Below are 23,569 nucleotides of genomic sequence, written 5' to 3' on the forward strand. Positions count from 1 at the left end.
CCTTCTTTTAGATATCAACTGTGACAGAAACTGCATTTGTTGAAAGGGATATGGAAGAGAGCGCAGCGTGTCCGCTTCAAAAGACTTGACAGCCTGGTCCTTCCTATGCTAGACTGTTTCCTTCACACTTGAGGAGGACATGCCGACTGTAAAAAGAAAGTGCACTTTTTAATATCATGCAATGCTAATCTACAATGTCTGGTTTTACAGGCATGTTATGAAAGTAAAAAGCAAACCTAAATTAAAGAAACCATGAGATCTTCTGTTGGTCTACACGAACGATATTCAAATACAAAGAAAGAAAAAAGGAACCAGTAAGCGTTTGTATCCGAATGAAAACCTATTCGCCATGAGGCTAATTATATGTGAATGAATGTTAGCTTTGCAGCTCTGCATAAAAAGAAAGAGGTTTTGATAGCTGACTGCTTAAAAAAGGACATAGATCTCAGCTGTGGGGAAGAATTGTATTTATGTGTCTTAAAATACGTCTTTTTATTTCGTTATATTATTGTTATTGTAAGCTGTTTGTTGTATGAAATAAAAACACATTTTTATTTGCATTTTCCCCACAACAGTTGATTTCTTGTCTCGTAGGAAAGCGTATACTCGCCGACAATGGTCTTTAAGGGTTTGTATATTTCTCTGGTGTTGGTTATGGATCCCAGGACACTGTGCACAATCGTGGGCATGTTTTGACCTATTGCCAGTACTGATGACGTCTTTGTACTCTATGGGACTTCCTGTCCTAATGGTATATCTGCTTTCTGCAATCTGGCCCAGAAAGTACATTGTTGCAGAACTAAGGAGCTGCTTTACTGCTTTATTGGAGCCCTCTACCTGGGTTCCAGATTCCATTGCTGGATGCCCTGCTGATTCCATGACTGCATATATTAGCAGGCATGCTCTCCTGTGCTGCCTTGTGCACTCAAATTGCAACTTGTATATCAAATAATAAGCCTTCCTTTCTGTTGCTTTCTTTGATGATACTCAGAATCTGGAATTTGTAACCCCAGAAACTTTCAAAGGAAGGTTGTTCGGAAAGTCCTGCAGTCAAAAGCGGTAAAAGGAAAATAACCACCTTGCTTGCTATAATGACAAGAAATAAAGTTGCATCTCTGCATGGTGTGATGGAGAAGTGTGGGACAGGATGGGATGTCTTCTGTTTTTTCCCTCTAGAAAACAAGTCCATATTATTTGACGTTTAGCTGGGAGAATGCATTGTACAAATGTTTGTGGACTACAGATTTCACAGTGATAATGGAAAGGCCAGTTACTCTTAAGGGCCCTCCTTATGAGCCGGGCAGTAGTGATAAACACAGGTACTATTTAAATACAGCTAGATCCTACCGCCAGGGTTTTTCTAAGCAGTTGACTGAAAGTTAATGACTTAATTACAGCTGTAAATAATGAAATAAAAACGTCTTCAGCAAGTGTGTCTTCATCCGCTTGATTTATATGTGTCCCTTGCACTGTAGTCCTGTTAAAAGCAGTCGATGACAAAGCCAACCGTTTTGGCTTGAGGTATTAGATCAGCATTTGCCAGAGACTGAAATCATATGCCCAGATAAACACATCATTTTCCAGCTGTTGCGATCTTATGGCCAGGTAGTACCTTTATATCATTGCCTAGCAAATACCTATCCCATGCCTACACAAATGCACAAACTGTTGGCTTTGCCAGTGTGGATGTGGCATTAGATGCCTTCCACACTGCCCATGCATGAGGTTTCTCCACATGTCACATTATTTTCAGTAATGTCCTGCAGTGTAGACAATGGATGACATCCCCAAGATGCCCCGCCCCCCCCAGTCTTTAGGAAAAGGGGACAGACGTGGGAGCTAAAATTAAAGCTCTCAGCCAGTGCTCTACTTCTTAATTTGCACATTTCTTTTCATTTGAATTGTTATGACCTTAAAATGGCTTACAATTAAAACATATTGCAAAATCACCTGCTGCCTTCCCCCACCATCATGGAACTGTTACCAGCTTGCAGCCATCCACTCCACGAACATGTGCCTCATTTGCAGCCTTTATCTTTCTTGACTACCTGTGAGTTCTGCCCCATCTTTCCCTTTTATTGCATTGTGTGCCTTTCTGAATATTTCAGATCTCGGTGGGTTTTTTCATCGGCACACCCCCCATTTTGCATTGCATTGTGTGCCTTTCTGAGTATTCCAAATCTAGGTGTGTTTTTCCACCTCCACCCCTGCACTCCCTTTTGCATTGCTGTGCCTTTCTGAATATTTTGAATCTAGGTGTGTTTTTTCAAACTCTGCACCCCCCCATTTTGCATTGCATTGTGTGCCTTTGTGAATATTTCGAATCTAGGGGCCTCATTCCGAGTAGGGCGCAAAGGGATACCAGGCACTGTTAAGGACATTGGTGCCGGTAATCCCTTTGCGCCCTACTACGAGGTCCCTTTGCGGCCACGTCCTTAACGCCTGCTTTTACCAGGTGTTATCGACGGGACCCGCAAAGGGACTTCAGAGCTGTCATTTACGGTACCGTTATTAGCACCCTCCCCATTCCCATTGAGCCCTATGGGGATTGACATTTTCAATGGGGACTTACTGGTCCCGCAAAGGTCGGACTAGACCGGTAAGTCCCCTTTGAACCAGGGCGGACACGGTACCGGTAATGGTGCTAGTCATGGCGCTGAAAGCGCCATGACTAGCACCAACCTCGGAATGAGGCCCCAGGTGTGTTTTTGCAAACTACACTCCTGTGCTCAAGTGTTCCCACTGTATCTGTTGCTCTTTGACCAGCGCTTGCCATCTCTCATCAACTTCCATCCCGCGGATGCTACTACTCCTTCCTCTCTCTCTGTCCCTCCTCCTCCATTTGGGGGTACACGCCCCTGTACCCCTCACCGGAAAATCTTTAAATGTAGAGACCTGCTGCACCTGGCTGTGCTAAATGCCCACTCTGCAATCAAACACTCTGCTGACATCTGCCTCCTCGAAGACCTTGACCTCGACATCCTCGCTCTTACCGAGACAGTTCAAGGCCAGCTCAGTCACTGCTTTTGACTCCCTTCTCCCTGATGTCTACAAGATAATCGTAATCCACACCCCAACCGTGATGGCAGTGGGGTTACCCTGATCTTCCCAGAGTGGGTCCCTTCTTCCCTTATACCCAGCCAGCCATACTCCTCTGAGAGCCTGGTCTGCAAGCTGGTCATCTCTCCTACCTCCTTTTTGACCATTGCCACTATCTATCGACCACCCTGGCTCCATCACACTGTTCCTCTCAGAATGGGCAGATTTCTCCTCCGGTCTCCTGCCATCTACCTCTAAACTCCTTCTAATAGGGGACTTCAACATCCACCTTGACTCCTCAATCACGGCCACCACTCTCTTCTGTGACCTTTTGCACCTTGCTTTCGCTCTCCATTCTCCCCTCTGGTCCTACCCACTCAGCTGGACACACTCTCAATGCCTTCATCCACACTTATCTTCTGGCCCCCCCCTCGTCACCCAACTCTCCTGTCAGACCACTCCCTCGTCTCCTCTCACATGGACCCTCTCAGCCCCCTGTGAACTCACCTCCCTCAGCTCTGCCAACCTTGTTCTTGGACATTCGCCCGATGAAACGAGTGTCAGCTGCTGCCTTCACATCCACCTTCACCGCCCCTCCTCATACTGCAGACTCTACCGCTGACATTGCTCTTAGCAACCTCCACCTTGCCATCACCAACACTCTCGATATCCTTGCCCCAGTTATGAGGATTCGCCTGAAACATGTCCCCAAGCGTAACACCTGGTACGATTCTGATCTAGATGCCCTGAAGCGCAAGTGCAGAGCTGCGGAACGGAAGTGGCAGACCTCAAGCTCATCCTCTGACAAACTGGCCTGTTCTTCCAGAAGTATTAAAGACAACATCGGCTCCCTTGCCCCTGCATTTGCTGATTTCTGAAATCACTCTCTTGCTACAAGGTCTTTCCCCTCTTCCCTGAGGCACTCTTGTGCGCCCCCCTCCTAAAAAAGCCTTCTGCCAATTCCTCATGTCCGGCTAACTATCGCAACATCTCTATCACCCTCTTCCTTGGGAAACTCCTAGAGAAATTGGTCCTCCCACAACTGACACAGCATACTGAGCTGGATGGTTGCCTACACGACCATCAATCTGGATTCCAAGCATCCAGAGGCACGGAAACTGCTCTCCTGAACACCCGTGAAGAACTGCTTGCATCTCTGGACTCTAACTCTCCTGCTGTTCTCATTCTACTCAATCTCTCCTCTGCATTTGATACTGTCAACCACTCCATCCTCACAAAATGGCTCCATGATCCCCATGGTGTCTCAGAGCAGGCACTGGACTGGCTGGCCTCCTTTCTCACAGGCCGTCCCTCTTAGGTTATCCTGTGCTCTTTCTCCTCTCCCACCTCTATCTCTACCTGTAGCATCGTCAGGGCTCGAACCCCTCACCATGGCTCTTTAACGTCTATCTTGCACCACTTGCTCACCTTATTTCCACTTTCTCTCCCCCCTTCCAGTGTTATGCAGATGACACCCAACTCTTCTTCAAACATCCCTCTGACCCTCTTGCTACTTCCCCCTACCATTCATGACTGCATTTTTCCTATGCAGTCCTGGTGTGTCTCTAACTATCTGTACCTCAATGCAAGCAATACTGAGATCCTTCCTATCAGGATTCCTGCTCCCACGTTCCTCCCTGGTCACCCCCTAAGACCCCTCCATCTGAAGCCAGAAACCTCCGAGTCATCTTCGTCTCCCCTCTTTCTTTCCTTCTTCACATCATGGACCTTGCCAAGAAGGCCCACTTCCAACTCCACCTCCTCAGAGGCATCCTTCCTTTCCTCACCTTTCCCCAGAAGCTCAATTTCTCTAGAGCCCTGGTACTCTAGGCTGGACTACTGCAACAGCCTCTTCTTTAATCAACCCTCTTCTTCTCTCCAACTTATCCAGAATAGGGCTGCAAGACTTATCCTTGGCCTCAAGCCCAGGGACCATATCTCTCCAGCTCTAAAATCGCTCCACTGGCTCTTGGTTGCTGCAAGGATCAAATAAAAATCCCTCTGCATCATCCATAAAGCTGTCTGGGGCCACGGACCACGCAATCTACAAGTTTCACCAAATGCTCTACCTCCGGGTAATTACGCTCCTCTGGTTGCTGCAACTCTGTGTGTCAAGCGCTTCTCTAAGGAGCGATCTGGAGGCTGATCTCTTTCTTCGGCTGGCTCCCTCGTCTGGAACAGCCTCCCCCTCCCTCTCCATCTTGAGCCGGATCTTCTCAAATTCCGGAAGTGCCTCCAGACTTTCCTCTTCACCTCCTCCTCTCCCACACTCCTCCCGTGCTAAACCCCTCAGTCGCTGAGATTGGTGGCCTTGGTCTTTATGTATCCTTCTGGGTCCTGGTCTTCCTTCCAATCGCCTTCAGCACCCCCACTGGCCTGTGTTCCCTCACAGGACTGCACTTATTGTATTGGCAGATGACCACTCTTTACTATGTGACCTCTGCCAAGCACTTGCCGGTTCTTGCTCCCTGGCACTTCCCTCTCTGTGGAATTTCTTAGCACACCTTTTCCCCTGTCCCTTCTCTCTATCTCTGCACTTGCACAATCCGAAAGCTCACAAGGCCTAGTAGGACCACCTCTATCGTGTTCATTATTGTATTCTCTTGCCTTTGTCCCATGTTCCATCCACTGCCCTGTATAAGCGCCTTACAAATGCACAATAAATGGGCCTTAAAATGCACAATAAATAAATACAATTGTTTAAAGCATGCTTTTGTTTTTTAAACAGATTGGCCAAGTACATAGTACATAGTAAGGAGTATGTTACAAGAAAGGGACAAAAGAGAGCAACAATTGGGTCTGAGTTCATATCCCTACACCAGTTCTGTAATGTGTTTTTTTTTTTTTTTTTTTTTTTTTTTTTTTAAATATACACCTTCAGTGACCTATAATGGCTACATTTAAAAACAAACGTATAACATAAGGGTGTCATTAAAGGGAAGCTAGAAAATGAAGTATCATGCAAGCTGGGTTCACAGCTCTTCGCAAGGGCTGACTTTTCTTTTTCATAGACCAGGCCCCTTATGTGTGATCGGTCAGTGTCATGTATTATCTATGGGGCTGCCAGCCTTACTGTGATGTCTTTCTTACAATCTATTGTAGCAGGGGTGCAGCACTGACATGGAAGTATGTCTTAATCTACTGCAAAGTGCAAGGTTTAGGCCCATTTAGGTTGTGTAGCCTCTTGTAAAGTCGCAACTTTCAAAGAAGCAATTTCTGGATACGTGTAATGCAAAGGTTTCCACACCCCAGCGACCACAGCTAGCTGCATCCAGGAGCAGGAGCCCCCGCCCCATCCCCCATCCTGATCGCCACAATCTTGCCTGACCCTGTCCTCATCAGATTCCATCATCAGGACAGGGGGGCAGCTGTTCATCTGAGATCACTCCCCACCGCCCAATTGCCTCCACCCACCTTTCTCACTGTTCTCTTGATCTAGATGTATAGGCCAATGAGCACTCTTCAGACCCTCTCTGACCTTACAACCTTCTTTTCTTCCGAATTACATGAGTGCTCATGGGTGACTTTAAACTTCTCACAATGTTCCCAATCATGTCTGGGGTAGCAACTCACGTCATTGCCCAGGTCCCATAATTTTTGGTGGGATAATCAACAAAGCCTTATTATTTGAGATTATAGTTGGTTGGGCCCATGGCATTGCATGTAAAATATGTTTGTGCCCAAAATACCTGAACCGCTAAAACTGGGTAATTGGGGAGAACAACCCAAAACATTTCTCAGCTGCGGCATTAATGGTGAGCCTGTGCGGTAGTCTTCGGACCTAAATCTGATAAAATAGTCTTTGCTCAATTCAATTGACATTTTAATTGTACTCAAAAACCTCTGACCACGAGAGAGCCATTGGATGCCATGAAACATTTTTGTTGGAGGTACTTTCCAAGGTAATTTGCCACAGGAAAATTGGTCTTGTGAAAAAGATCATGTTTTGCCAAATGAATAAGAGATGATAAATAAAAGATGTATATTTCGTTGTTAGGCGTTGATTAGTCTTAGAATGTAAGGACTACAAAGTTCCGGCCACATAAACTTCTTATCCCAAACCACCGACACAATGTGGCCATCATGCAGTACAAGGTGTACTGAAAATTAAGCACTCTGTCCATCATGATTATGCAAGTCTGACACACTTATAGCTTTGCATCAACATGTCTGGGCAAACACTGTCCAGTACCCTACCTGCACACTCACCAAAGGTGTGGACCAATGGTCCTACTCTCCTTTACCCATTTAGAGAACAAAGTTTGCAACAAACATATAATGATGCTAATGATACTGCTCCAGTTGTACCGTCTTTATATATTCATTATCACATGTTATATACAAAAATAAATAAAACAATATATTTGTAGGATTCAATGATTAAAAGGGAAAAACACACACCGGAATAATAATTCCTGTCAGTTCCCTTTCAATTGTAGCGCCCCTCAGGATGTAGACAACAAATCCTATAAGTTTTCCAAAATAACCTCTCACAAAAATTCAGTGTTACAAGAGCATAGTTCCAACCGATCAATGAGTTTTGTTGACATCAAACCTACACGTTTCGGGACTTCCAGTCCCATCCTCAGGGAAGAACCCTCATATATATGTAACATCGATAGAGAAAAATGTTTACAATTACTGTTTTATACATACATATAAAGTTTTTATAAAAATGTTACAAAGATAAAGGACAACTCAATGAACAAACCCGAATTAAAGGTTAAATGGAACCGCTCTCCAACCTTTCATCCAAAAATAACTTTCCTCAATCCTTATATCCAAACTAAGTAAGGTAATGTCCAATTTACCCCACTTAAATGCTGGCATGCAGTGGGGAGAGCCCCTAGGGAAGAATAAAGACACAGAGTATAAAGAATAGTTAGCCAAATTAAATGATCTTACTACAAACTACCACCACCTCACCCATGCAGTGCTGTGCACATCAAATACCTTGGAGTTCTTCTACAATTTCCTTCCCTTGAGTAAAGCCAGGTCAAAATGCCTTATGCCTCCAATCTACCCAAATACTGAAAAGAAACAATAAAGCTCCTATTGTAGTACCTCTCCATATTGGGGATAAACCACAATCCTCTCCATCAAAACACACCATACCTGAATAGGTAGATTACCGCTCACGCCATTGCTTATTCCATACGACTGCAAGCAAAACCTGCAGACCATATAGAATTGCATGTATCACATTCCTGTGGGGGTCATAAAAGGAAACTACTGGTGCCTCAAACCTCCATAGATTCCCAGAGGTAGAAAATGTCCTTTGCGGTATTCTTTCTTCGTGGCTGCCCACTGTGCCCCGGAAGTGTACAAACTCATTCCTTGTATTAAGAAGCTCACTGTGCGCACGTGCCGTCGATCAAGGTTGATCAGAGGCACTGCACTCCATCTTGGAGCGGTAACTAATACTATAACCGTTGCCATGGGGTAACAAGGGAGGCATGAGGTGCTTGAGGGCATGGAAGCTCCCCATGCAGTGCTCCCAGGCAGCCAATGCACGCGCGCCGCTGTGTCAACATAAGCGGCCCCTCTGTAAATGCTGCACACCATCACCGCAGAGTAAGGAGCAGTGACCAATATGCAGACCCTTGCCATCAGGTGACGAGGGAGACGTGAGGTGCTCGGGTGCCGGCACTCCCTGGCAACAGATGCGCCACCCTTACAGCATAAACGGTCCCTCACACTAATGCTTCATATTATCAAATGTAAAAAGCACTCAAGAAATAAGTCAGAAAAAAGGGGTGACAATCAAAAAGTATACCAAACAATAATAAACATAAAGTGAACACCTTCTATGGTATACAGGACTCGATGTGGGGGGTAAAAACAGCTCTTGAGCTTTACTCAGTATAGGTGGAAAGCAAACACCAAGACATCTCAGATTGAAAGTATACATTGCCATCGGTTTCAATAGGTCCACTAACTGCAGGGGGCGATATCAATTTTACCCACTATCTATCCACACATGTATACAACTAACCTTGACAATAGAAGTCACTGGGGAGCTGTTAACTAGCCTTCCTAGTCTAAGAAGAAAGTAGAATAAGAAAATAAAAGTGTCCCAGAAAATGGAAAAATAAAATTGAATATCCAGTGATGTTCCCATAGGAGAATCTCTCCCATCATCATGCCAACTCCACAACCCAATCAATGGTACCTATATATAACAGCATAAGTCAAATTCAATGTTCATTTCTCTTGGATGTAATTCTCTTGGATGTAATGATGCCAGTGTCTCCACCAAATTTCTCGTTGATGTAGTCGCTTTGCAATGTCGCCTCCTCTCTTCCCAAGCTACCCTTATAGCTTTAACCTACCGGATCTTAGTGATAATTCTGGCTGGAAAATGTAGCAATGTGTGTGAACTCGCCATTAAGAGTGAGAATACATGTGTCCTGTGGAGGAGCTATCAGAATATCAGAGGTAAAGGCCACTGTGGCGGTGCTGTGGACTGGAAGAGCAAGTGCCACAATGCCGGCCCACCAGAATCTGAAGATGGAAGAGGAAAGGAGAAGGGGCCAGAGGTAGCACCCCACTCCCTCACCAAAGGGGCCACGTTTCTAACTTAAATTACACCAGTAAGAGTCAGAAGCTGCAAGATTCTGATAGAGATTCGCTATAGAGCTGCCCATCAGTTTGTGGAAATGCGTGCTATAGGGGTGATCCCGTGGCGTAACCCATCATAGAACCTAGAACACACAGACCCGCAAGAACCTTTTGCAAACCTAAATTGGTAGAGAGGGGAGCCTGATGAAAAACAGCCATGAGCTAGGAACTGCTACTGCCAGAGACAGGGAGGCCCCAGCAGGAAGCAGGGTAGAGCCAGCACTTGCAAGATACGAAGAGCATAGTTGGAGGAGCAGCAAGGTGGGTGCCTTGAAGCAGTGAGGGTCCCCGGCAGCTTCTGCCTCGTTTCTGGATGGCCACTCACTTTTTGAAAGCTTTAACCTCAAAACTAGACACATCTGCACCAAGAGTGTGAAGTCTAGAAAGATCTATTTATTATTTGCATTTTTAAAGCACTCACACAGCCTGCGGACTTCGAGGCGCTGTTACAGGAATGTTTTTTTTTTAGTTGCGTAACTATTATAATTTTTTTGTCTTAGTTGCGTATTTATAATGAATACCCAGAGGTTTCTAAGCGCAGACCCGGGGATCGAACCTGAGCTATCCTCCCGGGACAAAGATGTAAAAGAGAGACCTCCAGCCTTATTGAGTGTGCGACAAACGTGGAGAAAAGTGGCAGAGTGAGTGAGGACCTATGTTCCAAAGAACCCTATGACTCATAGCAGGCCAGCGTGTGTGCGCTATAGCCCTAACCACCTAGCAGAGTGCTATATCTGTAACTGGCCTAGTTCCCAGCCATTCAGTGAGAGAGAAACATCCAACAGCGAAGTTGGACTTAATTCCTTTTTGGTATGTGATGTATCATTTTGTAAAACTCCAGATGTCACTATCAAGCACAGTAAGGTTCTCTGTGGGTGCAAACAGCTGTTGCAACTACCTGTTGAGCAAACAACTGACCCTCACAGTGCACTCTCACACTCCGGTAGCATCACATACTGCGGCCTTGCCATTAAATGTATAGCAGTAGCGCTGTTTTGCTGATCTTGCCCACATACAGATCTCACTACCTGAATCCCTGGTGTGGTCCCAAGTCTAAGTTCCAGCTGAACTACTTCACCATTTTGAGACTGGTGACAAGTATGCATTTATTTATTTATTTGGATTTATAAAACTCTTTCGCCAAGGTGCTGCGCAGTGGAATTGAACAAATGGTAACAAAAGCGGAGCAATCAACATAAAGGTACATTTTGTGTTGGTGAGAAAATAAAATATGAACTATCAGATAAGAAAGCAAGCATAGCCCCAGGGCATAACCAAGAGGTAGCACATTCGGAAAGAATTATCTTGATAGGAGTTTTTTGCCACCTCTACATCATCTTTCCATTAGTCGATTCCCAGCGTACTCAGGTTAGTTCCTAGTGACTTAATTGTTTTTTGGGTTCACTATCCAGTTCCTGTACTAAAACTGCCCCTCATTTCTTTTCAGGCTGGTGAACACCTGGTGGTATATTTTGCTCTTCCAGGTGAACCTCTATCCCTTCCATTTCTCCTTTGATCGGACGGGATGGTGTTTCATAGGGAAGGTTGCCCTCTCAGAGGAGGCCTACAGTGGGCTGATCAACTACCATCCCATAACGGATCTTCTTCGTACCTTGAGGGTTTCGGTGTTTTCGGCTTGTGCGAGTATTGATGATCCTTCACCTTCTTGAGGTTCCTCCACTCATCCTCTTAATTTCCCATTATCACCAACTCATTCTCTTTTGGGATATTTCTCTGCTCCTCCATCTCTTTAAAGACATCTTCCAACAACTCTGGAACTTGTTCCTCTAGCTCTTTTTTTGATAACCTCTCCTGGTCCAATAATTATTTGTAGCCCTCTGGGCCTTTCTTCTTCCAGCACGCTGGCACTTTCCCTTCCCAGCCTTCTGGATCTGTCTGCTCCCAGCCCTCTGGGTGATCTTCCTCCCAACCGTCTGACCATTCTCTCTCCAGCCCCCAGCGTGTTTCTTTCCCAGCCTGCACAGCTCTTAATTTCCCAGGTGTACCGTGTGCCTTCCCCAGTCCCCTGGGCCTCGCCTGCAGCCTTGCGTGTTCTTTTTATCCTAGGTTACTGAATCATGCTCTTCCCAGGCACCAGGGCACCAATCTCCTGGATTAGAAGCCGGCTCTTGCTGTTCTCACATAATTCCCTTAATGGGGCAGAAGTGTCAAAGCTGGCAATATGCTACGCCCCTGCCTCCCAAACGTGGCATGATGGGTATCCAAGGGCGTCTCCCATGCAGCACCCAGGCACAGCATCGCCTGGCTTGGAGACGCACCCAGTCCCCTTTGAGATGCACCCATCGAACAGCAAGGTCAGACGCGGGTCTTTGCCACAACAAAGATATACACCCTAAGGGCATTGAAAGGGTTACTTTTTTATTTTTATTAAGAAGTAAGACACAGTATTCTCTTCCCCGGAGCAGAGGTTGCCATGAATGACAAGACATCAGTAAAATAACATTCTGTGTCTGCTTCAATAATGCGGAAACAATAGTTCTCCAGCATGGGGTCTGGCATGGATTCACATGCTCATGAATATTCCCCGTCGTCAGGCTGGGAATCCTCGGTAAAGAAAAAATCAGTATCAGTTTCGTTTCTGATCTGTCTTTCTTAGTAGTAACCAATCACTGATCTCTGGGTCATACTGCCCCCAGCCAATGACTGCCCTCTCCCTAAGCCCCGCCCCTGGCAGCCATCCTCAGATTTTTACCGCACGCTCAAGTGTTGGGAGTCCTCGTGTTTAGCTCTCGAGTTTTTTACTGCGTTTTCACGCTTTTTCAGGAGATTTTCTCATTTTTTCGGTTTAATTGAGCCTCAAGCTCCACCGTTTCTACTTCCGATAACGGGTACCCGTTTCGGAATTCTTCTACGCCCCTCAAGGGTGAAGTTTTCGTCGAGTTTACACTTCTTGGAGGATTCCGAAAGATCTGCGGCCTACCTCAACGGACATGGCCCAGGACAAAGGGAGCTCGACGCCCGGATCCAAGCTGTTCAGGAACTGCCCTGGATGCGGATTTTATAACGTTTTCAAGGAGGACGAGCATTCGCGATGTCTCTACTGCCTCCATGGGGGCAAGACGCACGTGGAGAAGGACTGTGCGTTCTGCAAGAACCTTTCGGAGCGGACCAAACAAGATCATCGTTCCCGCTTCGCCACCTGGCTGGAGAAGGGCACAGCAAGTGAGAAGGCGAAGAAGTCGTCTAACCGGGCTTCTAAGTCCTTTGAGGGCGCCCTGACGACGGGGGCCCAACAGAAGGCCAAGCACCGCGAGTACGCGGGCTCTGGGAGCGCCGAAAGGTCAGGCTCTTCGGTTGCCAAGCAGGGTGCTACTTCCCCGGCACGTTCGACCACGAGCCAGCGCTCCGGTTCGGGGAAGAGGAAGTCCGAGAACCCGGGTAGACCACTGGAGCGGACACGGTCGATCTCGAAAGGGGAGCGAGGCGTTGACCCTCCCCCCAAGGCGAAGGCCCAGGACGCACCTAAGGTGGTGAGGGCCTTGATCCACCCGGCTAAGGCCTCTACCGAAGTGGTCTCTGCGACCCTGGCGGAGCCGGCTGAGACTACGCCAATGGAAACGGCCTCTGGGTCCAGAGTATCGCTGCCGCCGCGGAGGGAATCCTCTTTCCAGCCCACCGCTAAGACCCCCGTGAAGCCCCCGGCTGAAAAAGAGGGGGGGGGGGGCGGTGGCCGTTACAGACTCGGAATCAGCCTCTGAGGAGGAACTGGTGGAGACCGAGAGGGGCCTCAAAGGAAAGGTCCATAGGCCTCAATGAGAGGTTCGAGAAGGTTCGATCCCAGGGGACGGTCCCTGTTGACGTGATCAAAGATAGCGACGAGGACGACGAACAGGGCCCAGTGAGCGGCCATCCCGTCCATCGCAGCCATTGCCCGAGCCCCAGGATAGCTTGGTGACCATTTTGTTGGCAATCCAATCCTTATGTACCGAGATAAGGACGAGATTACCACGGACCCCGACGGAGGATCCAGAACCAGGCCTGTCGGGAAACCCTCGGAACAAGTGGAGGAGAGTCCACCACTCTCCGCCCTTCATGCCCGCGAGGCCGGTGGACCCCTCATCCCCCTCGCCGGGAGAGGATACGGCGACGGGGACAGACGGATGACAACGGCGGCAATGACACAGCAGACATCCTGGCGTCACCCCTGCCCCCCGACACCCCGGGGAATGCGTCCCCAGCCGACAAGGTTGGCTCTTCCCACGCCATGATAACCAGGGCATCCAAGCTCTTCCAGCTCTGCCCTGAAGAACAGAAAAAGGAGGGGTTTCTGTACCAACGGCGAGAGGCTAAGAGGAAGACGGTCCTCGCGGTGCCTTTACTCGACGACATCTGGGACGAGGGGCTTGCTGTCCTCAAGAACCCTGCCACGACACCCGCCAAGAGGGACAGGTACGAAAAGAAGTACCAAATCCCCGATGTCGCCCCCTTGTGCCTCAGGGCCCAGCCCACGCCAGACTCGGTCGTCTCGGCAGCAGCTAAGAAGAAGGCAGAGGGCGTGGCCACTTCCCCGCCAGACAGCGAGGGTAAAAGTTGGACTCTATGGGACGACGAGTCATCTCGTCGGCGGCGACAACGATTAAGGCAGCCAATGCCTTAGCGATCGTGGCCCGCTACGACAGGGAGCTCTGGTTCAAGATAGCAACCCTGCTAGATTTCCTGCCGGATGACAAAAGGGCGGAGGCCCTAGATATTCTGCAGGAGGGCGAGGTGGCGTCTGGTCACGCCATTACGGTGGCAACGGACATTGCCGATACTGGATTTCGCCAACTGGGCAACGGAGTTTGCCTCTGACGACAAGGATGGCTCAAGGCAACAGACTTTTGCCAGGACGTCCAGGCCAGAGTGTTGGACATGCCATTCGTCGGCAGCAACCTCTTTGGTAAGGCGGTGGATGAGTCTCTACAGGCCATCAAGACCGACTCAGAGACGGCCCGGGCCCTTGGGGTGCTTCAGCAGCGACGGCCCTTTCGGAGCTCTGGAGGCAGACATGGTGCCTCCAAAGGATCCAGCGGTGGCTCCTCCACCTACCGCCAGGTTGCCCGCTCCTCTTCCCAGGAGGCCTACAGAGGTCGCGGCAAGCAAGGGGGTTCCCGCCATCGACGCCAAGGAGACCAAGGAGGCAAGGTCGCTTCCAAGCAAGACTGAGCATGCCGGGTCGTCGGGCCCCCACTGAAGCACCCCAGTGGGAGGCCGACTGACGAAGTTCGTCAGGGTGTGGGAGTCCATCTCCACCGATTGTTGGGTGTTGGACACCCTGGCCAACGGGCACTCACTGGAATTCCTAAAGAAGTGCCCTCGAAACAAATACATCAAGGCGCAGAAATTCAGGATGGTCACCCTCCAGCACTTACTGGGACAGCTGGAGGAAGGTGACTTCCTATCATCGCTGGACCTGGAGGATGCTTACTTCCACATCCCCATTCTAAAAAAGGCACAGGAAGTTCCTCAGGTTCGTGGTTCAAGGACGCCACTACCAATTCAGAGCCCTACCGTTCGGATTAAAGTCGGCACCCAGGGTTTTCACCAAGTGCCTGGCACTAGTGGCGGCGCGGCTGTGCCTGCAGGGGATCCACGTCTACCCCTACCTGGACGACTGGCTAATCCGGGCAAGGTCAAGGGAACTCGCCGTCGATCATACGGCGAGGACCGTCCGGTTGCTCACGGAGCTGGGGTTCTCCATCAACTACCCCAAATCCCACCTGGTTCCGTCGCAAGTAGCACTGTTTTTGGGGGTGAAGCTCGATACAGTGGAGCAATTGGCCTCCCCTTCAGAGGAGAGGACCAAAACCATCCTGGGTAAGGTATGGCGACTGTTAGCCACGGACGTGGCCAGGGTGAGGTCCATCAAGTCCCTTCTTGGGATGATGTCCTCATGCATCTACCTTGTACCCCTTTGCAGACTTCGGATGCGTCCGCTAGAGGAGTTCCTCGACGCCTGCTGGTTTCAGGCGGGGGGGCTGCTTCGAGGACAGGATCCCCCTCGACGAGGAGTTCCGTCGGGCGATCCTACGGTGGGGCACCCGGGCTCACCTCACGACGGGCACGGACTTTCAAACCCTGGCGTTTCAGGAGACGGTGACTACAGACACCTCTCTGGAGGGTTGGTGGGCCCACACCGGAGATCTCCACGCAAGAGGCCTTTGGCTCCCGGAGGAGAGGTCTCTTCACATCAACATCTTGGAGCTCCGTGCAGTGTTCTGGGCGCTCAAGTCGTTCCTCAAGTCCCTCAAGGACAAAGTGGCGAGGATCTTCACCGACAACACCACCACAATGTTCTACATACGGAAGCAGGGAGGCACCAGAACCCCAGCCCTATCCAAGGAGGCCCAGGATCTGTGGCACTGGGCCGTCGCCCAGGGGATGTTTCTGGTTCCCTTCCACCTGGCAGGAATAAAAAACACCATCGCCGACTCACTCAGCAGGGAGCTGCGCTCGTGCCACGAGTGGGAACTGCGCCAGGATCAAGTGGATCGATTCTTCCAACGATGGGGCAAACCCCAGATCGACCTGTTCGCGACGGTGGCGAACTCCAAGTGCCAGAGGTTCGCCAGCAGGTTCCCACAGCCGAGGAGCATGGGTGATGCTTTCTCGTTCCCTTGGGACGGCCTGTTTCTATACGCGTTCCCTCCATTGCCGTTGCTGCTCCGCCTCATCAGCCAGCTCAAGAAGTCCAGGTGCAGGATGATCCTCGTCGCACCGGCGTGGCCGAGGCAGGTCTGGTTCCCGGACCTTCTGGACTTGTCAACGTCCCTGCCAGTCAGGCTGCCGGCGGACGCAGATCTTCTCTCCAGAGAAGGAGGCACCATTCTACACCACGACCCACAGTCGCTGAACTTGCAGGCCTGGCTCCTGCAGCGCTAGAGTTTGGAGGGTACGATATCCCGGCTGATTGCAGAGAGGTTCTTGCAAAGGCCAGGGCGTCCTCAACTCTCAAGTGTTACGATCATAAATGGAAGAGGTTCTCTGTCTGGTGCCGTGCACAGAAGATTAACCCTCTGCGGATTACGGCCCCTTAAGTGCTGCCGTACTTACTGTCGCTGGCCAAAGCTGGACTGGCCCACGCCTCCATAAAAATACATCTGGCTGCCATCTCCCGATATACCAGGACTACGGGACCGGCGTCCTTGTGGTCTCATCGCCTGGTAAAGGAATTTATGAAGGGACTATTCCGTTCATTCCCGCCGGTGAAGGCTCCTGCCCCGGCGTGGAAACTTAATGTGGTGCTGACCAGGCTCATGGGAGCCCCATTCGAGCCTATGCATTCGGCGCCCTTGAAGTTCCTGTCATGGAAGACAGCGCTCCTCGTGGCCATCACCTCTGCACGACGAGTGGGAGAGATTCAGGCCCTATCTTGAAAGCCTCCATACTTGACTTTTCATGACACAAGGGTAGTGCTTAGGTGCCGTCTGACTTCCACCAGTTTTCTTCCCGTCGCCTTCGACGCCGGCCGAGAGGACTTTGCACTCGCTGGATGTAGTTAGAGCACTGAAGTTCTACGTGGACCGCACAAAGAGTTTTCGGAAGACGTCACAGCTATTCGTGAACTTTGGGTCTGTGAATCAAAGGAAGGCTCTCTCGAAGACTTCCATTTCCAGATGGCTCTCCGGCTGCATCATGCATTGTCACCGGTTGGCAAATCGACCGCTGCCCGGCCGTCCGAGAGCCCATTCGACCAGAGCGATCGCTGCTACCACGCCGTTCCTGTCTGGTGTGCCCCTGCTGGACATCTGCAGGGCTGCTACGTGGAGGTCGACGCACACCTTCACAAGATTCTACTGCGTCGATCGGGACTCCAGGGAGGAGTCCAGGGTCGGCCAAGCAGTGCTGTGCAACCTGTTCGCTTAAGGTGAGCCTGGTGAGGAGGTAAGAGATGCTTAATGTTGAGTTGTTGTATTGCTTAATGTTGAGCCTGTTGCCACCTCCCGTGGTTGTGCATGTGTATACTGCTATGTATTCTTTTATTCATGAGCATGTGAATCCATGCCAGACCCCATGCTGGAGAAGGAACAAGTTACTTACCTGTAACTGTTGTTCTCCAGCATGGGTCTGGCATGGATTCACATGCGAACCCTCCCACCTACCCCTCTGCGGCTCTTCACTTGGTCATACTGCCACTTGGCGTGCTACCAAATCTGAGGATGGCTGCCAGGTCCTGGGCTTAGGGAGAGGGCAGTCATTGGCTGGGGGCAGTATGACCCAGAGATCAGTGATTGGTTACTACTAAGAAAGACAGATCAGAAACGAAACTGATGCTGATTTTTTCTTTACCGAGGATTCCCAGCCTGACGACGGGGAATATTCATGAGCATGTGAATCTATGCCGGTCCCGTGCTGGAGAACAACAGTTACAGGTAAGTAACTTGTTCCTTGTTATAATGATGTTTTTCTCTGGAACTGTGCTTTTACTTGTGAGGAGTGGGACTGGTTGGGAGGATAACGGTTGTATTTCTGAATCATTCTTCATAATTTGTTCGTGCAGGCTTTCATCGTGATAATGAGGTCTGTTGAAGAACTTGGTACACACCGCCTGCTTTCACGTGCCCATTTGGACCATCACAAGAGTTGTAGTTTGTGTGTCACATTGCATGGCTCACGTTTTTTAAGCACCCACAAACCCGCTTGTTTACCCACTCCACCTGCAAAAACCCTGCAAAAAAGTCTCTCCAAATCCAACCGCCCTAAAGAAAGGCCCTCCTCCACTCCAGAGCACAACAAAGAGACAACCATCAGAGGTGCCATTATCAGTCCCAGATCTACCATGGCACACTCCAAAGAAATAACTGACATACTCTCCAGGGATGATCTAGACATTTTAGTAGGGACTGCATCTTGGCTTCATGACGCAGCAGGCCCTGCCCTTATGCTAGCCATACCAGAGGATTACCAAATACTAAGAGTTGATAGACCTCACTCCAGATGGGGTGGCCTTGCCATCATAGCTAAAACTAAACTAGCGCTAAGACTGACCACACCACCTGAACTTAAATCTTGTGAGCTTCTCGTAGCCAAACTCCCGATTAGAGACAACAGCACCCTATCTATTTTTCTCGTATACAGACCTCCTGGTCCTATCGGCACATTTGAAGAAGACCTATCTAGCCTCCTCACCAACAATATTAAGGATACCTCTCAGCTCCTACTACTAGGAGATTTTAACTTGGGCTTCAATGACCCGAAGGACAAACATACCCAGTCCATTGCAAACATCTTGACCGAACATGGCCTGATCCAAAGTCCTTACCCCTACACACATAAAAGGACGACCCTTAGATTGCTTGCCGCTCTTTTTCACCACTTAGCAAGCCCCGCCCACCTGGTGCCTTCCTGCTTCCCGCTCTTTTTCACCACTTAGCAAGCCACGTCTTCCTGCTTGCCGCTCTGTTTCCCTACTTAAGGAGCCCTCCAGCCTCTTTTCTTTGCAGATGGGGAGGAGGTGCAAGTGGATCTAGGTCACCTGGCCTAAGCCCCACCCACCTGGTACCTTCCTGCCTGCTGCTCTTTTTCACCACTTAGCAAGCCCCGCCCACCTGGTGCCTTCCTTCACCATCACTGTCTTGTGGCCAATGCTGGATTTGACTTTTATGGACTTCATTCACGCTGCGTCACTCTTTCTCAACTCTCATGCTGGACTTCCTTTGCATCTTGTACTCATGGTGGCCCTGAATCATGCTGTTCCCATCTTCATCTTGTATCCTGGCTTGCAACATTATGTGTTATTAATGACTTTTGCAACTGTATTCGCTCTCCACTCTTGCTACTCCACTCTTTTTGACTGCTTACTCTCTTTTCTCTCCTCCTTTCCCTTCTCCCTTTTCCTATCTCCTCCCCTTACTTTCTTCTATGCACTTACTCTATCAGAATTGTCCCTGGACCTAATATGATAGCAACCTCGTCTGTTTCCTCCACCCTCCCATTACTGTTTTTTTTGCTCCCCACTACGCCTCCAGCAGTATCTGAAATGTCGTCAGGCCTAGTATGATAGTCGCTTGTTTTTTTCCTCCCCTCCCTTTCTGCACCCCTCTCCTCACCTTTTTTTTTTTTCCGGCTCTACCAGAAATGTCGTCAGGCCTAGTACGGTAGTCGCCTGTCTGTTTCCATTTCCTTCCCACTCTCCCCCTCCCTTCCTTATCTATGTCTTAGCTCTTGCACTATCTGAAATGTCGTCAGGCCGAGTACAATAGTTAATTTCACATCCTTACTGTTCATGGCCAGTAAGAATGTGGTTGTATTTTCCCTTTTTCCCTCCCTTGAAGCGCTTTGAAACACATTGTATATAGGCGCTATATAAATAAACGATCATATCATAACTTAAATTGGGCCACCACCATCACCAATATAACCCCCCAACCTTGGACTGACCATTACCTAATCAACTTCCTGACCGCTATAGAGCCTCAAAAAACAAGAAATCATGGAAATGGCACCTCCACTTGCTAGTAAGAGCAAAAAAGATATCACTGCGGAAAAATTGCTCCCACTCCTCGTACCCACACTCTCGTCTATTACTAATGACACTAACACTAACAACACCAACACTTTAGTAGCCACCTTCAACGATTCTATGACGAAGGCCCTCAACATCATTGCACCCACCAAACTCCGTAAAAGCAAACAAAAGTCCCATCTTAATACATGGTTTACGCCTCAGTTTAAAGAATTGCGACTCCACAAGAGGAAACACCAAGCCATCTGGCGGCACTCACCTACTGTTTAGAATAAAACAATAGTAACTAACTTTGCCAACAGGTATAAAAGGGAAATAATCCTCACCAAAAGAAATACTACATTCAACGAAAGAATTGCCAAAGCGAATTCCAACACCAATGAGCTCTTTGCCATCCTCTGTGAAATGGAAAACCCTACTCATACAGATAACGCCCCGAAAGACAAACAATGGTGCACTAGCATCCAAAATGCTCTTTCTAACAAAATAGCCATTCTACAGACTACAATAGCTAGTAAAAAGCCTCCTTGCGCTCCACTGAGACCTCACTGATGAGGCCCAACAAGGCCGAAACATGTTTGAGATGCTTGTGGTGTCGTGCAGAAGGGATGTGACCTAGCAGTTCTGGCTGGACTGCCCCTTTTGGGGTGGGGCCAAGCCTGCTTTGCATATGGTCTTTCCCCTTCAGTAATGGCTTGGCAGGCGAAGAACGATGGTCTGGAGGGTTGCCCAGAGCAATGCCAGTGGTTAGAATTCATTCTAAACCTTCCAGCCATCACCTCTTTGTTTTTGATTTGTCACCCCGAGTGGGACGGGCATGCCCAGACGTGGGTCCCGTGCCTGCTGGGCCTCGAGACCCAAGCTACTCCTCACTGATGAGGCCCAACAAGGCTGAAACATGTTTGGGGATGCTTGTGGTCTCGTGCAGAAGGAATGTGACCTAGTAGTTCGGGCTGGACTGCCCCTTTTGGGGTGGGGCCAAGTCTGAGTTGCATATGGTCTTTCCCCTTCTGTAATGGCTTGGCAGGCGAAGAACAATGGTCTGGAGGGTTGCCCAGAGCAATGCCAGTGGTTAAGATTCATTCTAAACCTTCCAGCCATCACCTCTTTGTTTTTGATTTGTCACACCGAGTGGGACGGGTATGCCCAGACGTGGGTCCCGTACCTTAGAGACCCAAGCTACTCCTCACTGATGAGGCCCAACAAGGCTGACACATGTTTGGGGATGCTTGTGGTCTCGTGCAGAAGGGATGTGACCTAGCAGTTCGGGCTGGACTGCCCCTTTTGGGGTGGGGCCAAGCCTGATTTGCATATGGTCTTTCCCCTTCTGTAATGGCTTGGCAGGCGAAGAACGATGGTATGGAGAGTTGCCCAGAGCAATGCCAGTGTTGAGATTCATTCTAAACCTTCCAGCCATCACCTCTTTGTTTTTGCTTTCTATTGAATACCTTATGGTTGTACCCTGCATTCTATGATTTTGACTTAAAGTTTTTCTTACCTGGCTACTAAATTAAGGGACTTCTTACTTGTGGACATTAGAATGTGTACTGTGTCTTACCGATCGTAACTGGTGAAATCCATGAGGTACACTCAAAAAGGAGTTCCATTAATACTCAGCTCTTTTTTCTCATGTGCTTGGTGCCAAGATGCTGTAAAAAGACTGCATTGTTATGTATACATTCAAGTGCACTAAAATACCCCTTGTTTAAATTATGTATTTAAAATATTGAGTATTGTGATTTTGACTAATCCAATTTTGGACATTTTTTGTGACGTGCATGAGGTCTGAATTACACATTCAAATTCACACACATACAAGAAACTACAAACAATACACTTGCAACATCACAATACATACATACAATATGCACAAAATACAAACCAGGATATACAGTACACTTTAAATATGCATACCTCAAACAATACGCTCTGAATATGCAAACACCACAAACACCTAGATGAACACCTACATACACCCACCTATGCAACAAAAGTATCTAACAATAATGAAAGGCCAGATGCATGTTTGTCCGATGTGGTCATGCACAGTAGAGTCTGCCGTACGCACAGAATGCTGTGCTAGAGGGAGCTCTTGCCTTAGAATATACAGTGGTCCAATTTGCATAGCTTCGCCTGTTGTCACAGTTAGAGGGAGCTGTAGGCTTAGGATACATAGCGGTCCTACTGTGTGAATGAAAGCCTGCACTTTGGTCCGTGTAGACAGGCCTGTAGACTAGTACGGTATATTTGAGCAACGCAGATGCAATATGTCTGAAATCTAAGGAAGAAAAATACACAAAAGTATGGCATGAAGAAAAAACGATCATGCCAACGATTTGTCTTTGAAATAATGTTTTCCTTCTTTAACTACATAGTAGTCGCATGTAGGGGTCAAATTACCAGGCGCCACTGTAAAGACCGGTAGGGGGGGTCTGTACTTCCGCTCTCTATATGGTAGTGGAGAGGCACAGAAGACCCCAGCCAAGATTCTCTATTATGGTAGCAATGGACGAGCAATCAAGGCCTAGCTTCTCGGGAGGTGATGCAGGCTGGTTCTTAAGTACAGTGTAGTCCCCAAGCCCCCGCAAGGAATGTCCACACACTGTATTACTGAAAACACTGTCTTTATATAGTTAATATTCAAGGTTATGTACACTTATCACAATAACGCACTTTGTGCTCCGGAAAGTCAACAATGGTAAATATCTACAATTCTAAAGTGGTACCACTAATATTCGATCTCATTAGAGTGCATCAACAAGACTGTCAGAATGTCACACAGATCAATAGCAAGTAAACCAGCAATAGAGAGAGGAGGGAAAGCAGATGGTTGAAACAATAGGCAGAATACTGGCCCCGTTTACCTAGACACAGTTCTGAGTGGAGATCCCCCCACCTGGGCAACCTGTAAAATAAAGATATATAACACAAGCCCAGTCCATATATTGTTCAAGAGTCTCGTTCTCTCCTACAATGTTTTTACCCCCCCAATGTACCTGGTGGAGTAGAGTTCGTCGGCGAGGCGTCGACAGATCCTTCTTGAGTGACTCCCTTTAAGGCAGGAGCCACGGACCGTCGAGAGGCGTCGCGGACTCGGTGTTCGTTGTCGGGGAATCGACGGCCCTTCTTGAGTGCCTTCCCTTTAAAGCGGGAGACACGGGTCGTCGAACGTCCGACACTGAACCGGGTAGAACGGCGTCGATGAGGCAGCAGGCTTCGATCCGAGTGGTCCTCGTCGACGACAGAGCGTTGGCGTCCTGCAAGGAAGAGGCGTGCGGGGCACCTCGGTGACGATAGTTCTGGACCGCAAAGAGATGATGAAGAACTGTGGCCAAGCAAGGGCGTCGAGTCGTCGGCGTCTCTGCGGTCTTTAGGTGGCGGGAAACCCACCGGCGGATATCCTCGGCACGCCGACGGTCAGGCCTTCTCCAGCAGGAGACGGCA

General features: G+C 48.8%; 1 protein-coding gene across 8 annotated transcripts in view; it reads left to right on the forward strand.

The window, feature by feature from the left end:
• SLX4 (SLX4 structure-specific endonuclease subunit) overlaps positions 1-1,430 on the forward strand; it is a 785,402-nt gene extending 783,972 nt beyond the window's left edge. For all 8 annotated transcript variants that reach the window (XM_069646855.1, XM_069646858.1, XM_069646862.1 and 5 more), the window contains one exon: positions 12-1,430. The gene's annotated coding sequence lies outside the window, so the exon portion shown is untranslated. The remainder of the gene's footprint in view (positions 1-11) is intronic.
• Positions 1,431-23,569: the final 22,139 nt, after the last annotated feature.

This window comes from Ambystoma mexicanum, chromosome 2q (assembly GCF_040938575.1).
Source record: "Ambystoma mexicanum isolate Mex_15411 chromosome 2q, UKY_AmexF1_1, whole genome shotgun sequence".
NCBI lineage: Eukaryota > Metazoa > Chordata > Amphibia > Caudata > Ambystomatidae > Ambystoma > Ambystoma mexicanum.